General features: G+C 41.6%; 1 protein-coding gene across 1 annotated transcript in view; it reads right to left on the reverse strand.

The window, feature by feature from the left end:
* Nucleotides 1-15,887, reverse strand: part of ZFHX4 (zinc finger homeobox 4) — a 149,511-nt gene extending 133,624 nt beyond the window's left edge. Inside the window, 1 exon segment of the mRNA XM_013302345.3 lies at nucleotides 15,509-15,887. The gene's annotated coding sequence lies outside the window, so the exon portion shown is untranslated.
* Nucleotides 15,888-18,272: the final 2,385 nt, after the last annotated feature.

Below are 18,272 nucleotides of genomic sequence, written 5' to 3' on the forward strand. Positions count from 1 at the left end.
ACTTTAATTAGATTTCATTATAAACAAACAAATGTCAACCATAATTATAAGTTCCTTGGTTTAACCACATATTATCCCTTTTCAAACAAACTTGATGTCAGACAAATTAAAATCAAGCAGCCAGCAATTTTGAGTTGAATTTTACATGATCTGCCAGTAACCTGATTACTTTAACTTCAATATCATTACAGGAAAAGTATTTCAGGAAAAATAATTACAAGAATTCCAACAGGAGACAAGCTTAATTGTATTGATTCAAAAGATGCATGTATATAGGAACCATGCTGAAGGAATAATGTTATCTTAAATCTACAGTTACTATTAAAATGATATTGTCTGGCATGAAAAAGGCAATTTGAGATTGGTGTCTGGAAAAACAGAGATACAAAACTCACTGAAATCATTATCTTTACACCATTATACTTTAAGCAACAAAATATCAATGTGGAACAACTTCAAGGCATGAAGGTTTGCAGGTTTATTTACTGACTGGTGTATCTATTAGTACCAGGAACAAGTGGAGCTGTCAGGACATAATGAAGGTAAATGATTAGTTAGCACAGAGACTGAGCTCCTCTTCAATACAATAAGAGTTAATTAAAGTTTACCACCAAACATCAACCAAAGCAGGATGTTGATCAGGTTTCAGCATTAAGTGCAAACAGACAATGGTTGGCAGCAATTAGTGCAGCTATCAAATGACATGCAATGATAATTATACATTTAAAACAGCTAAAGGGCTTGTGGAAGGGAGAGAAGAATCTCATCAGCTTCTTTGACTATGTAGAGTCAAAATGTAGGAAACAGTTATCAGATATTTCACTTCAATACAGTAAATCAATAGAATTAAACAAATAAACAACGACAACAAAAAAAGGTTGTACAAGCACATTATCCGAAAGAGGACAATTCACTGTATATGAAATGGAAGAAATCTGCAGATGACTCCTAACAAAGATAAGTACTAGTTAGATTAAATAAATCGCTTTGCTGCTGCCACTCACGCTGACACGCATAAACAGAGAAGTGTTTGGGGTTTAAAGGCTAGAGGCTGCAGCTTTATTACACGTTTCTATGCCAGACTCGAGGTTACCTGGTATCTTTAGTCCCTGTGGCCATGTTCATAGCACGAGAAGGCCCAGAAGGACCACGGGCCTGAAGCCCGTGACCACAAAAGGTAGTTTCACAGGCTAGCTGCAAGCCGGCTGCAAGGAAGCCTAGGCTTACCAGAGGCAATTACCTGGTATCTGAGCCACAGCCTAAGGCTCTGCCACACACACCCTGCTCTCCACCCCCTCCGATCAGCATACGCGCTCCTTCTGCCTGCTCCCAAACTTATGCCCAAGTTTTGGGAAAGGAAAAGGAAGCAAGGGCTTTCCTCCACGGGTGAACACCGTGCAACACATGGTAGCAGCACAGACACGCTAATAACCCAGAGCACAGTGAGGGCCAGCGCTGTCTTCCGCCACGCTCTGCTCCGTTTCGAAGGCCTTGCATAATGGTGGCAGCTACCAGATCAGCGATACAATGGAGCCGATACCAAACAATTTTCTTCTCAACCTTCCATTAAATCCAAAGGGAAGATGATAAACTTGCAGCAGCACCTCTAACAGGAACACCAAACAAAGGAAAAACTGCCATCAGCCCAGTGCTGGCAGTCTGCTGAACACCCTCGGCACGGATCTGTGAAGTTAAAATACTCCCAATTCTGCAATATCAAGCATGTGGGAAGTGCAGCAAAACAGGTAAATATCCCTTCCACAGGTAAATAGCCATTATTAACTGGTGTAGCCAGCCAGACAATTATCTACCCGTGCCTAGTATTTGGACAATTCCTCACTAACCACTCCACGCACTGGAGATGGAATAACTCACTCATGCTTACTCCTCTTGGGCTGGCATTGTGCAGGTAATGGGATTACCTGGTTAAACACCTACGTAGTGCCACAGCAGCTAAATAGGTCTGGCAAGTAGGATCTTCACCTCAAAGAAATCAAGATTTCTTCAGCATTTTTACAGACTGTAGTGGCAAAAGCACCCTGCTCTTCCTAGGTATGTAACAGGAAGCAAGATGAGGCTTACCAAAAGACAAGTAGCAGGTTTCCAAGAAAGCTAAGCTGTGACAAATTAAAACCTGATGATGAAAAGGGCAAAGGGGTTAGACAGTAGGACTCAGTGCTGCAGGATACCATTGAGATCATGAATCTACCCACGTTAAAAAACAGAAGGGAAAGTGGCTGCCAAATGTATATATAGAGTAATAAAGGGGGGGAGCAGGGCGGGGGGGGCGGGGGGAGAACAAAAAAAGAAAGGAAAATCTGTAGGGGATATTAAACCTTGCTCTTCAGAGGTCTAAACAATTTGCATTTGCAATCATGGCAAGACAGGCATATACAGCAGGTTATCCTACATCTGCCTACTGTGATATTCTTCAGAAGCATCTTGTACAGACCAGTCAGAGGGAGAAAAGGCCAGCCACACTAGAGTCCCAGTTTGGCAATCAATATGTTCCTATTGCATGAATTATACCTCCTGAGTAAAGAAGTGTCTGCAGCAGGGAGACTACCCTTATCTTCTATTTGAACTTACCCCTGTCAAAAGATCATCAGCATCAGTTTATATTTAAATATGTTGTATTAATTTCCACTGTGTCAAACTCAGAAAACCTGCTTTTAAGACTGTGAAGACTGTATTTATTTTAAATGCACTTATTTTTTTCTAGAAGCAAACCCACGTACATATGCAAAATGCATTAAGATGAGTTTTATTATAATGTTGGCTACCAATTGTAATTTTTGTTGGAATGTGTGTACATTCACATTGCTAAAATTATTTTAATAAAATTCCTTACTGTTTTGCATAGCTCCTGGGCTGCAGCCTAGAGCAGTTCTACAGATATTTTTTTTTCTCTAACAAACCTCATTTTCCCAACTAATTCTGTTATGCTAGGGATTTGTGCACAGAGTTGGCTAATCCCAGTATTTCCCTAGAGCTGCATCTAAGCTATGGCCCACTCCCAGCACAAAAGTGTCTCCAAAAGCCCTTTCGCCCCCTTCAGCACTGATACACTCATTGGTCCTGACATTTTCACTTCAGCCATGACAAATGAGCTGATGGCTGTGATCAGATTGCACACGAGGACTGCTTTATCAAAGACTTATCATTAACTCTCATCACTGTCTTCCATTATGACTCCTTTGGTCAAATCTGCTGTGAAAATGCAAGTCAGTTTAAAAATATAACCTAAATGTAGCAACAAACAAACTTCATTAAAAAGTAGAAAAGAAAACCAGACTCAGACAGGATCAGAAAGAGACTAGCGTTAACTAAATGTTTCTCTGGGGATTTAAGTAACTGTACTCAACCTCTGCCCCAGTGCAAACATGGCAGTTGACCGTCTTCGAAAGGTCCCTTCCCCCATCACGGACTGCAAGCACTACTTTGCCTTTTTTAGAGAAACAAAAATAAAGCAGCAGCAATCAAATATGCCTAAAAACGGAGTCAAGCTTTTTTCTTTTTTTTCTTTTTGGTCTCTGAACTACTTTGCATTTCTGTGTGCCTGCTTTTATCAAAATACGTTTCTCAAACTAATCCCTTAAAGAATATAAAATTTTCACTTGAATCGCAGCCACATAAACATACTGTTTTCTGACTCACATTAAAAACACCAACTTAAAGCACTGTCTGAAACGGAAATCTCTCAGTTCACTATGAATACCACAACCTTTCTGTCAAGTTAGAACGTAAGTTCCAGTTACATGGTTCTTGTTACATCTACAGGGTTTACAAAGTATATATTTGTCGTAACCTCTTCTAGCAATTCATCTGAGAATACACATCTAGCAGAGTCAACTGTAACACAACAGATCTTGGGAATGGAGGTCATGCTTTGAGATAAAGTGCTATTCACTTTTGGACCATGCAAGAAGCTCTTTATTCCTGTTCTTATTGGCATCAGTTCCCCCTTACCAGAGCAAGAACAAAGCCAAGTGCTCGTGTGAGGTTTATGAATAAATCAGAGGTGAGCCACTTTAAGTGCTGCCCATGATTTCCTTGTTGACAGTGAGCACTTAAACAGGCTTCTATGACCAGCAACTCCTGGCAAACCTTAATGGCTCCTAATCTGTACCCTGCCTCATTTCAGGAAAGAAATGACCCACCCCAATTTTTCTCAAGTCTTCACCTTTTGGGCAACTACTGTCCCACCTTTTTAGAATTTCATGTTCAGGGACTGTCCTGTTTCAGTGCCAAGTTTTCACAGAACACACAACATAAAAATCACCATTTTCTTCCTAGAAAACAAATGACAGCTAATAAAATATTATTACGCTGTGCAGCTAAGTAATTCCCAGACAAACCATTACACAATTCAGCATTTGTTTAAATTGCATAGATTTTTAAATGAACCTAAAAGATTTCTAATATATTTGCCTCCAGTTATTAAAATCATGTTAAAAATATGCTGAGAGCAGATTCAACCCTTCTGTACAGCTACAACTGAAACCAGTAATGTTTAAAAATCACTGCTGTTGTATGTATTTAAAAAAATTCAAGCAGCCTCAAAATCTATTTTTAAATAGTGATAACATTGAAAAACAAACTGATATCAACAGCAGACTCAGTGGTGGGCCAAACAGCTCTGGTCCAGAAACACTAACATCAGTTGTGGCAAGACACTAAGTGTTTCAGTACAAATGTCTTTGACACACAAAACCACCGAGAGACCTGCGCTGTTCAACATTAAAGCAGCAGCCTTCATGGAGAATACCGTTCAACGTGGAATTAAATCCTGCATTTTTAAGGTCTCCCCCCAACCCCCCTTTTTGCACATGTCACAATCTCCAGATGGCTGAATTGACTCTAGTGGCTGAGTTAGTGTCAGGCTCCCAGCTCCTGCTATGTTTAAAGACTAACATTTTCTTACGCCATTGTTTCTTGCTGCCTTTCCACTCACTCGGGAAAAAAAAAAGTTGTGACCACACCGCCCTGCCCTGTGACTTCAGCAGGCGGCTCTGGCTGCAGGGCTGGGGCCGGCTGGCCGCTGCCTGGCAGGGCTGACCTGCCGCTGCTTGAGCTGCGGCGGGTGTCTCAGTACATGATACTCTTCTTTGCAAGGGCCTGATCCAAACCCAGGAAAATCGATGAGGTGGCATTGGACTTCGGAAGAGGCCCTCAGCCATAATTAGAAGCTGCAGCACAGCTGGGGAAAACACCCATCAAAGGAGAGAGAAATCCACAGGCCAGACCAGTTGGGACTTAAAACTCAAGTGATGCTTTTCACTGGAGCTCACTGGAGGACGACTCAGTGAGAAATCACATTTTGCCTCCCTACAGCAATCAGTTGCTCCTGCTGGAAGAAGTCCTGAAGCACACTGCTGTGCTACAGCAGAGAGGCTCGTGGTTGTTTGTGCATGGGGTGACCCTTCCCAACCCAGAGATGGCTGCACCACGATAGCAAAGACAGTAATTTTTTTTGGCGAGCAGTTCATAAAACTCAGAGGAACTGAGGGACTGAGAGATGACATTTGCCATATAGCTAAATAATTTATTTTGGAAATGTTACATTTTCTTTAATTTAAACCCTCAGCACTGTAAACAAAATCAGTAACGGTACTTCAGTACAAAAAAATATAAAAAGACCAGGGTGAAACCTGCAGGAATAAGTTTTCTGTTTAAGCAGTTACTTTTCACTCAGAACCTTCATTTCTGAAGTGGGGAAGGCACTAAACAAGGAGAAACTCTCATTTGAAGAGGCACAGCCATGGTTTCTCACACAGAAAAAACACCTGCATTTGAAACCGTCATATAACACTTGGCAAATCCAAGGACTTCACCACCACCACCTCTTCTTGCAGAAGCTCTGGCCCTCTGAATACCAAAAATCAAATGATCCTCCCCAATGGAGGAGAAGGAAGAAAGGTTCTTTCCCTTCCCCAGGTGAAGGCAAAGAGGCAAGTTGTGGTTTTGTTATTCTTCAAAAAGAGATTATTCTTGTCTGTTACACTACCGTCTTCTGGAAAAGGTATGGAAATAACTGGTATTACTCCAGGTTTCCATCACTGCCCCAAACACTGGAGCACTACCAGTGACAGCTGCCTTGTCATCTCAGATTAGGTGAATTTATAAGGCAGCCTTGGTGTCAAAACAAGGAGGAGCGAGCCTTCAGCCACTGCCACTCCCAGGCCCTCAGCTCTGCTATTACCTGGTGAAAGGCACCGAACTGACCTTCTCTGGAACACCTCTTTCTTACAGACCCTCCGGTGCCTTCTGCACTAAGCATATAATCCTTACAAATGGAAATGGCAGAAGAGGAGATGAAACCTTTCCAATCTGGTTTTATGGGATTATTGTCAAATGGTCACTAAAGGCCTGATTCTTTCTCTGCTAGTATCAAAACTGCACCTTTTGCCAATTTTACAGCCATATTACTCCTCTGATTTCAGAGGAGTTATTGTTAATTTAATTTGGGATGAATGGGAAGAATCCCATTCTTTTTGGTTTATGTGTCCTGGGCTTACATCAACACAGGTCTTTCGTAAGGATTTCTTTGTTTCAGAAGCAGAGTGTTTATCTATATTTAAATAGTTCTAGATGTACATCTAGCATGCGTATCACTTGTTCTGCAGACACTGCTGCAGCCTATATGGTAAACATTTGTTTTCAGAGTCACCATGGTCTATCATGTACATGCAGCCTTTGGTTTGTGAACTATTGACCTGAAGGACTATAACACCTTAGAAGCTGGTACAGCCTATCAGATCCCTGTGAGTGCTGAAAGTCTGCTAGATTTGTCTGTAAAGAGATCTCAGTTCCTGGGCATCTTGAAAATTGTTCTCAAAAGTACCAAAATCAAATAAAATATAATATGGACAAATTACCTTCTAAATCTCTTTTTTTTTTCCCCATTGAAACCTGATGCTGAGTAATGTGAACATATAAAAGAGTGCCTTAATCTAGAAAACTTCTATTTTGATCATATAACTTAGTTAAACTGTTCCTCAGAATATTTTGTTTAAAGCAGAAAAAGTCATTCCTCCATTAGACTGCCATATTTCAGTCTGGTGCAAACTTTTCTGGCTTAGTTTGGAACTCAGTGAGAGCTGCAGTAATAATGAAAATACCGATAAAAACATGCTATAGAGTGACTATTAAAAAAGAAATAGTGTAATACGTATTAAAGGCTAAACCTGCTGCCCTTATTTATGTAAAACAAGTTTATCTCTACAAGTCTACTGAACTCCACTATCAACAAATGTTTTTAATACCCCTTTCAAAAACAACAACAAATCTCAACAACAACCAAACGGAACCTGCTAGGTTTGGTTTACCTACTAGGTAAAACAACCCATACATGTCCTTTAGTTTCTTCTATCTGTGCATCTGTTCACATGAACACATTCTGTGTTACATCTCACTCTAAAATCTTGAATCCCAGTATCTCAGTGTGTTGGGTTTCTGCCCATTCAGTAAGAATGCAGACATCACAGAAGTTATTATTAACCCATGTGTTATCCAGTTCTACAGTGGCTGGAACTTTGCCAGAGACAACACATGGTGCTTGGTTAACAATATTTTAAAATATAAATTAATTTATTTTTTAAATTAACACATTTTTCTTATGGAAATACTCTAATAAGCTGTTCCCAGAATGAAAGAATATCCTCTAAGCATGTTCCTTTAAAAGAAGTTTGAAGGCATTTCATAAAGTTAGCAATAAAACATTCTCAAATCCCAGAGAAGGTCTTTAGCTTCATCTTGAAAGATACAATTTTTGTGCCTTTATTCTTACCAAGCACTTTCTGCATTTACAGTTTTACTTTATTTATCCATAAATAACCCTAATTTCTTAGGGGCATCTCTAACTGTTTAAATATTATCGGATCAAGCCCAACACTGAACTAACAAGCATTTACAAATAAATGTTCTGCAAACTAAAAAAAAAAAAAAAAAAAAAATAATCCCCCAAACAAGTTAATATTTAGTCCAGCTACCAACAGTTTTCCACAGTAGCTCTAAATTGGTAATTAGGCTGACCTGGAAAAAAAAAAAAAGAGCCTATTTAATATGCATACGTACAAATAATTATTCACACTGCATTTGATTTACATACATACAAAAGAACCACTTCCCACTTTCAAAAGTGGCTCAACACTTATGGTATTTTAACTGCCCTAATTACTGTTGAGAGAACATAATTAGAAGCACTGATCACATTGTCAACAGCTAACCAGTTGCAGCCCTGTCTGGGGGCCTGATCCTGCTCCGGTTGAAGTCAGCGGGGGTCTAGCACTGACTGCAGGAGGAGACCAGGGCCCTTGAATCTACTGGAATCCAAATGTTTTAAACAACCTGAGTACGCTGATGCAGTCACGCCAAAAACCCCGCTCCTTATGCACAGGTATCAATTTCTATTTCGGTAAGCTTTCTATATTTTCAAAGCCGAACGAAGAGAGCAATTTTTTCTCCAGAAAGGCTCCTGTGCCATTGAAACAGCACTGAGTCAGAATTCATAACTTTTTCCAAAAGAGAAATAGTTTAATAATTAAAACAGATATTGACTAAACCCTGCTTCCTTGAATACTAAACTTTATTATGCATTGATGCATAATTTCCATTGGCAACTTTTAAAATAACTCCTTCCCTCCCTGCTGTCCCCCCTCCTCCCTCTGTCTTTCCCTCAAGCAAAGTGCTGGGAATCCTCGATACCCAATAGTCAATATTTGGTTTGCCTGTCATGTTCCTGGAGCTCCCCTCCATACAAACCTGTGTTTCTCATCCTTTCGCTGCACTACTCTCGTACGTATCGCTTCACATGATGATGGAAACTCGGGGCATCTTAGCAAGTTGCTAAAATCTGAGCTTCTGCTTGTTTTCTCAGGTCTTGGACAAACATAACTTTAGGGAGAGCTGAACATAGGCATAAAGAAAGAGGAGCCTGCATTTTCATCTTCCTTTCATCTCAGTCATTCAGTCAACCATTCAGTGCCCTATTCAACAGAGCTTTTCATTATGCAAAAAAATGCTAATCCTTTTCCGATGCTTTCACACTTGTATAAACCCCCATTCCTTCGACTGAAAAGCAATTATATCAGTTTACCTTTCTGTCAAAAACAGGATTAATATTCCAACACCAGAATCTCCTTTATTTTCCTATCTTTTGCTTTAGGAAACTAGAGATTATTAGTGGAGGTATTCCTTAGAGCAAGAATACATTATTTAAAATATGATTATTTTAGCCAAAGCAAGAGGGGGGAGGGGGAGGGAGAGAAAAAACTTCAGTTGCTGCGGAAACTCTTTTCAGTGACAGAACTGACCTTCCCTTTGCAGAGGCCTGAATAGAATGAGCCTCACTCTGGTCTATTAATCAGAAACAAATTATGAAAGAATGTGGCTGGACTGGTTGACACTATCCTGTCTTGGGAGACTCAGTAACAGCCTAGTAACAATGTCCTCTTCATGGGTAATGAACAGCCATGACAAATGGGGCAGAGAAACTATTTATTTGCATATGCAAATTCTCACACAAGGGAAACATGTACAAACAAGTGTCATTGTAAGGTGGATTAGGCAAACAACGCTTTCTTTTTAGGACATTCTGCAGCCCAGAACATTAGTCAGCACAATTAAACCAGTCTCCATGGAGACTAATGAAATTTCACCATGGTATGAGTTAAATTAGATAGCTAGTTATGTGTTTTCACAATCCAACTTGAAATCCATTATTGTTTCAGAACAATACAGCAATTGTGCCTGGCTGATCTTTGCCAGCTCAACAAGCTCCTAAGTTGACAATTTGCATATGTTAATATAATTAAGCACTAATTACATGAAACTTGTACATATTCACATGCACTTTCCCTGGGCGCTTCTCAGTTTGAACCTTGGCCAAGTCTTTAACCCTTTGAATGAATTTGGAGCAGCAAAGCTCTGCCTTCTGGGTACAGCCCCAAGGCAGATGCAGAAAAGCTCTTCATTTATAAACTCAAAGCTTAACCTGGCTTCTCATATTTCGAACAACAAGGCTAGAAAACATTTTTGTGTGTGTTGGGGTAGGAGAAAGCCCCCGGGGGGGGGGCGCGGAGAGCTGGATTAGAAGTCCTTTAGAGTCTCAGCTCTGGTACTCCTTTTGCATATAAAAATACAAATATTTACCCACATAACAGGTTACAAACACATGTATTGCCATTGTCACAGGTTCTTCAAGACCCAAATTGTCAAAAGCTAGACTGGGTTTTACAACAGTGCTCTCAGAGCCACAAAAATGAGAAAGAGAAAAGGAAAAAAAGAGCAAGCAGTAACTAATGAGCTTTACATAAATATATGCAGAGGCAATTAAGCAGTGTTAATTACTATGACAGCAGTTAATTGAATATAATTAGATATTTTAAGCTACTGACTAAGGCATAGTTAAGATTAATTTTATTGAGATTAATTGTAAATAAGAATAGATTAACTGTGTGTTTTGACAGGCATAAAAAGTAGTTCTGCAAATTAACTAGGAGAGCAGAAACTAGCACAAAAATCATATATTATTTTAATGTCACACCTCAGAATCATCTGCTCAATAAACATGACTTTTCAAACCCAAACAGACAGGAATCTTGAAGAAAAACAAACAGCTTGCAGAGATTAAAGAGCCTTTTGTCCTTTTTCATGTGCATTTCTTTTAGCAGACTAAATTAAGCGAGTCTGGTGTACGTTTTTAGGAAGGAACATTTCACACTGAATGGAAAAAATGTTCTATCACATATGAAATTCATGCAGCTGTGCGGAACTTGGTCCAGATGGTCTAAGACTATAAAACAACACTAAATGATAGACAGTAGGGCCTTCCCAAGATTATGTGATAAAGTCACAACCTCGTATTTTGACCTAAATTTTCTGTCATGTATTGTTTCCTTCCAGATCAGATAGCTCCATTTTAATTTTTAACTGATCCTGAATATTCAATGGAAACTCTTAATAAACATTGGTGATAAGCATCTGAGCAGATATCATAAAATATTTACAAAACACCCCTTAGCTTCATTAAAACAATGCTGAATCCAAAGTACAGAAAACAGTGCCCTGGCTCTCCCCACAATACTGAACTGTTCACACCACTTAGCTTAAATAGGTAAAAATGCCTGGTTTTAAATACAGTTCAGAGAAAACCCGAAACACATTCTACCAGCAGATTAATTCATGCATGCTGTTTAAGAAAATTAACAACAAGGCTGAAGAATGCTGAACAAATCACTAATAAGAAAGGAGCTTCAATTGATTTTGAAATAAATCAATAGGTGATTAACACAATATTTTTAAAGCAGTAGAATGTATATATGTTATATAAACATATATATTATATTTTCAATACCTTTTTTAGCTCTTAATCGAACAAGGGCTTTACAACAGTGAGCATGTCCCTATACTGACTATCAACTTCTTTGGAATGCCTTTAGTCTTTTATAACGAAAATCCAAAAACGGTCTGTGAAACAAGGCTACGACAAGCCATTCTGCAGTGAAAGATTTTAAATCATCCAGCCTCTTCTAATAGACTTGAGACTTATTGAGGTAGAAACCATAAAAAATGAAGAAGGGAAATTTAATCCCTGAAATATTGATTTGCACATTAATATCATATAGGCAGAGGGCAATTTGGCTTCATGGAAATGACACATTGTCGACCCTTGGTGAAGTCAGAGCCAATCTAACTGCTGAACATGTCTGAATCTCAAGAGTTATTAAGGGCTTCCCTTCTTGCCTTTATGACTTTTCTTCAGCCTATCAATGCAATCTTAAATGTATTATCTTTAAGAAATAATTGTAAAACCTCAGGGGTTTTCCAGTTAATGGAAGGGAGGCTAAACCACATCAGATTCTGAAATGCAACATTAAACCCTTGCAATCAACAAAACCACCTCAATTCTCATCCATCCAGTGCAGGATCTAATATTGTTATTAGAGATAATCAAATTTCATTGTGTAAATTTAGGCTTATGGTCAGAATGGAAGCAGTAAATTCTGCAATATTAAACAGTGATTTTTCTCGGCCCCCTTTATGTGTTATCTGCTGGTGCACCATCTTCACAAATAAACCTAAACTATTCAAAAATCGAGGAACACAACTGTCTCCCTGTTCTGAAAGATGCATGCAATGCCATTTATCATCTCCACAGCTTTCCTTTAGTTTTAACTTGATCTAGCGGATAAGTTTCATTTTATAGAATAATAAAGCAGTATCACTGCATAAACCAAACAGCAGGTACTATTACTGTGACTTACACAGATGGTTTACCTGACCTTTCTTTGTTCCTTGGGTAGGTTTCACTTTTGCAGATTTACGACTTTTCCCTCTATATTTCATTGACCCTCTATGTTCATTATCATAAAAATGAAAACTATTGAATACATGTTTATGTTGACAAAGTCCAAAAAGACCACGACTAAAGGATAAAGAGATGCTACAATGCACTGTGAGGATCTCTAGATCATACACTATAAATATTCAAGCACAGATAGCACGAATAACTGAATAATCCTGGTGAGCCCCAGCTCTGGAGCCAGGTGCAAGAGGTTAAAACAGCTGGCTAGCCATCTTTTATTTTGTGTGCCTTCCTACCGGCTGAAACCGCAAACGCTGAAAACTAGCAGATATTCCCTCAAGGTTGATTGGGTTTTTTTCGTTGGGTTTTTTTTTTTTTTTTTTTTTCATTTCAACCAGTTTAGTAGGATCCCCCAGTCGAGAAAAGAGAGAAACTCCTTAAATACAGTCAGTTGAATAGGAAGTGGAGCAATGATGATTAAGGCTCTTCCCACACACACACACCCAAACCTTCAACCCCCCGTTTATTTCCATAATCTTTGTGCACCTTCCCATCCAAATGTTTGTACTCCTTATTTCAAAGAAAAACACTCCGGATCGTTCTGTCAGTTTTGCCAGTAAATATAAAGTAAAACAAGTGTTGATGGCACTGAGAGTGTTACATACCCAGTCTGTGTTTTTGCATTGCTCTCAATGGAAGCGATCGATGCCCATGTCACAGTCGCGTCCCAATCGCAGCCAAGTCTCTGCCTCAATCTAACCAACAACAGGCAGGGCTGCAAAGGCTTCTCACTACCTCTTCCATCCATCCACCACCAAACTAAAAATATAATGCTACATATGATCTTTTTAAACACTCCACCACCGCTCCTAAGGATCGAGCCACTGCAAATCCAGGGGAAACACAATTGGAAAAAAAAAAATACACCATCAAAGAAAACACCCTCAGAGCAACCACCCCAAAAGCACCCAAGCCCTTTCTTTCCACTCTCTTTCTTGCTCTCCTCCTGCCAACTACATAATCCTTGATTAAAAACGGAACGAGGCTAATAAAAAGAAAATTAAAAAAAAAAAAAAAAAAAAGGAGGACGGAATGGAGCCGAGGAAATGCAACTGTCAGAAAACGGGATGGTCAGACTTCCTGAGTGAACCTGCCTGTGTCTGGCTTAATGTAAATCCACCATCTTCAGCCTGGCAAGTTGTCTTTTGGTTGGTTTGTGGTTTTTTTTTTTTTTTTTTTTTTTTTTTTTTGGTGGGGAGGGGGGTTTTATGTTTGCGATCTCTGCCTTGGTACCTAAGGAGGAAGAGGAGGAGGAGGGTGTGTTATTGTATGGTGGCTAAAGCCTCCTCGGGACGGCGCTGAGGTGAAACAGGCTGAACCCGACTGATGTGGCTCCTCTCTCGGTTGGACCCAGTGCCCTAAGCAGCCGATGAGAGACCCCCGGCCGCCCGGCTCGCAGGTAACAAAAGAAATACCAACCCGTGCATTTTCTGCTGCCTCTACTGGGGAGTCACAAGGAGGGGGGGGGGGGGGGGGGGGGGGGAGGGGGGCGAGAAGATGCAGGAGGGGAGGAGTGAAGGGGAACCGCCGTAAGTTGCCATCGGATGGGGTGAAAGTTTATTAGCATTTTTGCAGGAAATTTCATGTAAGGCAAGAGGGGGAAGCAGGGACGCGTCTGCCATTAGCCGCCGTGATGGGAAGGGATGCACTTGATTCTGGCACGGGCAGTTAGAGCAGGAACCAAACTGCCTTCTCGCTGTTTATGAGCTTTTTTTGTTTTGTTTTTGGTTTTTTGTTGTGGTTTTTTTGCTTGTTTTGGTTGGGTTTTTTTGTGGGTTTTTTTCTTTAAACACCTTAGTCCTCGGTTTAAAAAAAACATAATAGACGTCTGTCCCGCAAAACAACTCCCCCGCCCCCCTTGAAAAACCTCAGAAAGGCTGCGCTGAAAGCAGCCTCCTACGCTGCCCGCTACGGCACGGCACGGCACGGTGAGGATGCTGGGGGCTCCGCCGGCGCCCGGCCGGCAGCCGCCCACAGGCAGCTGCAGCCGCGTATCCCCGCTGGCGGGGCCGCGCCGCGCCGCGCCGGGCTGTGCCGTGCCGCCTCCCCGCGCCGCGCCGGGCTGTGCCGCCCGGCGCCGGGCTGGGCTGTGCCGCGCCGTGCCGTGCCGTGCCGGGCCGGGCCGGGCCGCCTCCCCGCGCCGCGCGGCGAAACTGACAGAGGCAGGGCACGCTCCTAACGGGCTCCTCTTCCTCCTGCTGCCAGAGACGGCAGCCAGCAGCGCGATCCCCTGCGCGCACACACACACACAAACACGCACACACACCCGCACAGCCTCCCCTGCCTCTGCTCCTGAGAAACCTACCTGCACAATAAAAAAAAAAAGGGGGGGGGGGAGAGGGGAAAAGCACCCCACACCTTCTCCTGTACACACGCACGCAGTCAGGGTCCCCATCGCCCTGCTGGCTTCCGCCCCCCCCCCCCCCCGAAAGCGAAAGTTTGGGAGGCCGAGGGGGGTGGAGATGGGGAGGAGAGGGAAGGAGGGTGGGAGAGCGGAATGCGCCTTCAAAAAGCACCTCAAAGTTTTGGGGGGCACCGAGCTGCGAAACAAGAGTGCGAGCTCTGAAGGGGCTGGCAAGCGATGACTTCTGACAGCCGTAACGTCTTTCCTAAACTGACAGTATTCCCCCACTCCCCGAACTCCCTACAAAAAAAAGCGAAATAAAAAGTGGGGGGCACCCCCCGAACCTCTTCTGCAAACTGAACAGGGTCCTCCACTTAATCCGAAAGTTACAGCCCGAAAGAGAAAAAAAACCCAAACCTACAGCCCCAAAGCAAAACAAAAAAAATATATACACAAAATGTAATCGCCGGAATGAAAGAGAAAGGGAGAGAGAGAAAGAAAGAAGGGAGAGAGAAAAAGCAGCCCCTCCTTCCCAAACCAGAGTAAATACTGTACCTAAAAATGGGGAAACAAGCAGAAAAAGGGGGGAGACAGAGAGGGGAGAGGTACACGGGATCTGGGGATGTGAGTGTGTGTGTGTATGTGAGAGAGAGAGAAAGAGGCACAGAGAGAGGGAGAGAGAGAGGGAGAGCGAGAGCGAAATATCAAAGATTGTGCAAGATCAGCCTGGAAAGATAATCGATACTCGACCTAAATTTAACACAAACTACTCAATAAAAGTTAAAGAAAAAACTTACTTTCCATTTCCCCTCGCAGTTCCTACTGGATCTTCGCCTCTTTTTTTTGTTTTGCTTTATTTACTTAACAGCTGATCACATCCAAGTAAACGAGAGAAGGTTCATTAAAAAAATAATAAAAAAAAAATAATCCTCCAACTTTATTGGGTGAAAATAAAAATGATTGAGCAAGAAGTGGGGGGCATGGAGCGGTCCTTTGGGGTCCGGGAGTTGTTAAAGCATGTGCCGACCGCGGTCTCGCTGTTTGGTTGTGAAGGGGTTGGGAAAAGGAGGAAAGGAAATGAAAATCCGATATGTCTTTATTCTGCTAATTATTATCGTTTTAGCCCTGTTTAAAAAAATGGCTGATTAAGTTGAGTGCGCATGTCTTTGTGTGTCTATTCCCGATATGCACTCTGGGAATGAGAGAGAGAGAGAGGAGAGGGAGAGAGAGGAGAGAGAGCGAGAGAGGGAGAGAGAGGGAGAGGGAGAGGAGAGGGAAGAGGAGAGGGAGAGGTGTAATTAGTGAGGTGATCAACATTCTCCGGGCTGCAAATGACGCGCAGCCCCGGAGCCGGGGAAGCCGGAGCTGCCGCGGCTGCCGGGGGCTCGCCGGGGCTGCGGGAGCCACAGAGCCAGCCCAGAGAAGAAGGGGCAGCAGAAAGGAGCTCATGGATACAAACACAAGTCTGCAAACTTCATTAGTAACACAGACACACACGCACAGGCACACAAAGTGATGGCTAGGGAAAATTAAAAAACAAAAAAAGGGGGTGTGTGTGAAGACAGACTTGCTTTTTTAACTGTTCAGGAACTTAAAAGAAACGGGTCTACATTAATTATTCCATCAGGGGGAAATTTCTGTCTGTCAGTCTGTCTTTCTCTTCCCTTTTCTCCCTTTTAAGGGGGTTTAATGAAAAATATATGTTTGCACTGGGGTAATGAATGTATGACACCTCTGAAAGGAAAGATAATATATCTAAGATAGGGAATAATTGCCCATGCAGAGATAAAGATGGATTTATTTACACACATACACATGCACACATGCGTGCACTCACTTCCTACATCATATTTACACATATGCACATACACTCCACATACACACAGTTACACCAACATAACACGCTTTATTTGGTGGCCGCCATGTAATTGCTTGGAGATAGCAACAAAGTAAAAAGCAAAGCCTTCCAGAATATACAATATCAACTGTAAACAGCCTTATCAAAATCAAGTAAATATCAGCCCAGGGAAAGAGGACTCTTTGCATACAAGACAGGTTTCATGCATATACATGCATTGTCTTCCCCTTTCCTTATGAGTATTGATACTTTATTAATATTTTATCTACTATATTTTACCAGACACCTTTCATTCTTGGGGGGGGGGGGGGGGGGGAAGGCAGGGAGGGGTGGATATTATGATGAAAACTAGGGTAGAATGTACAGATGTCATTATAAATGGGAATCTTCTACAAATATTTTCCTGTGTGGGGTTTAAGAAGATTGCTTCTCATTTGAAAATCTAATTATCTTAACCTATTACTGCAGATGTGAATATGACTGACACTTTCATTAAAAGATAATTAACTAAAACTCGGAATAGACATACTTTAAAATACCCCCTACTGAAGATAAAAACATGACTATTCAAAGAGCATCCGAATACACCGCAGGAACACGTGCAGATTTTTGATAATGCTATTCCAGAAATGGGTATACCAGAAACGGTCACTAAGTCACAGTTACATGCAAGAGATATTTACAGTACCAAGGACTCCGTGCAGGTGAACCATAACCTTAGAGCTGGCATGCCTTTGAAGTTCATGATTCCTGCGATACACATCAAAACCTTGTCTTAGGCCTTAAACACCAAAAAACAGCAGGAAGGTTTTATCACAACCTTCCATTAAAAGTGCACGCACACAACAACAACAAACTAGCAAAAACCTGGATGGTAGAAATACACACCTCTCTGGGCCTTAAACCACCTACTCCAGCAGAACATTTTGCAAATACTGGAACTAACGCTAATAGGAAAATCCCCACCTGATGATGAATTAAGGTTGCCCTTAAGGAAGCACAGGCCAGTGTCAGGGAAACAGTGTCTAAAAGCAGATGTTTAAGGCCAGAGTGAAGGTCCTGATAGTTTGGGGTTTGTTTTTGGGGTTTTTTGTTTGTTTGTTTGGTTGGTTTGGTGTTGGGTTTTTTTTTTGGGGGGTGGGTGGGGGGGTGGGGGGGGGAGAGGGAAGAAAAGGTCTTTGGGAAGGAGAGAGGGGGGAAAAAAAGGTAAATAAAAAAATTGCCAACCTGAAAGTACAGCTATTCCAAAAATTGGAGCCTGCCAATAAAGCGGGAAAGGAACCTTACCCCAGTCCAGAGGAACCTTACTTCAAACTTCAGGAAAATCTCCAAGACTCGAACTTAAGGAGAAGTCAGGGGCACTTGAGGGTTCGTGAGAGCAACTTTATTCCTTTTTCAAACCTCACCTAAGTATTACACCAACTGATCAATGAAAAAATAAAAAAGTGAGCAATGTATGCAGATTTCCACAGGCACTGCACCCTGTGAATGAAGGTAATAAGGAAACTAGTGATATTCTGCATCGTTGTTTACCAGGTGGAAAAAGAAATGCAAACAAAGAGTGAAAATGAAATCTCTGAAACCAGCTTACAGTTATCAGATTGAGGGGTATGATGGAAAGAGGGCTTTTAGGCTTAAATTGTGGACGAAACGGGAGTCTCAGAAGGATGCATTGTCCATTCAAGTGCACGCCTGAAGGATGG

This window comes from Falco peregrinus, chromosome 3 (genome assembly GCF_023634155.1).
Source record: "Falco peregrinus isolate bFalPer1 chromosome 3, bFalPer1.pri, whole genome shotgun sequence".
In the NCBI taxonomy this organism is placed as follows: domain Eukaryota; kingdom Metazoa; phylum Chordata; class Aves; order Falconiformes; family Falconidae; genus Falco; species Falco peregrinus.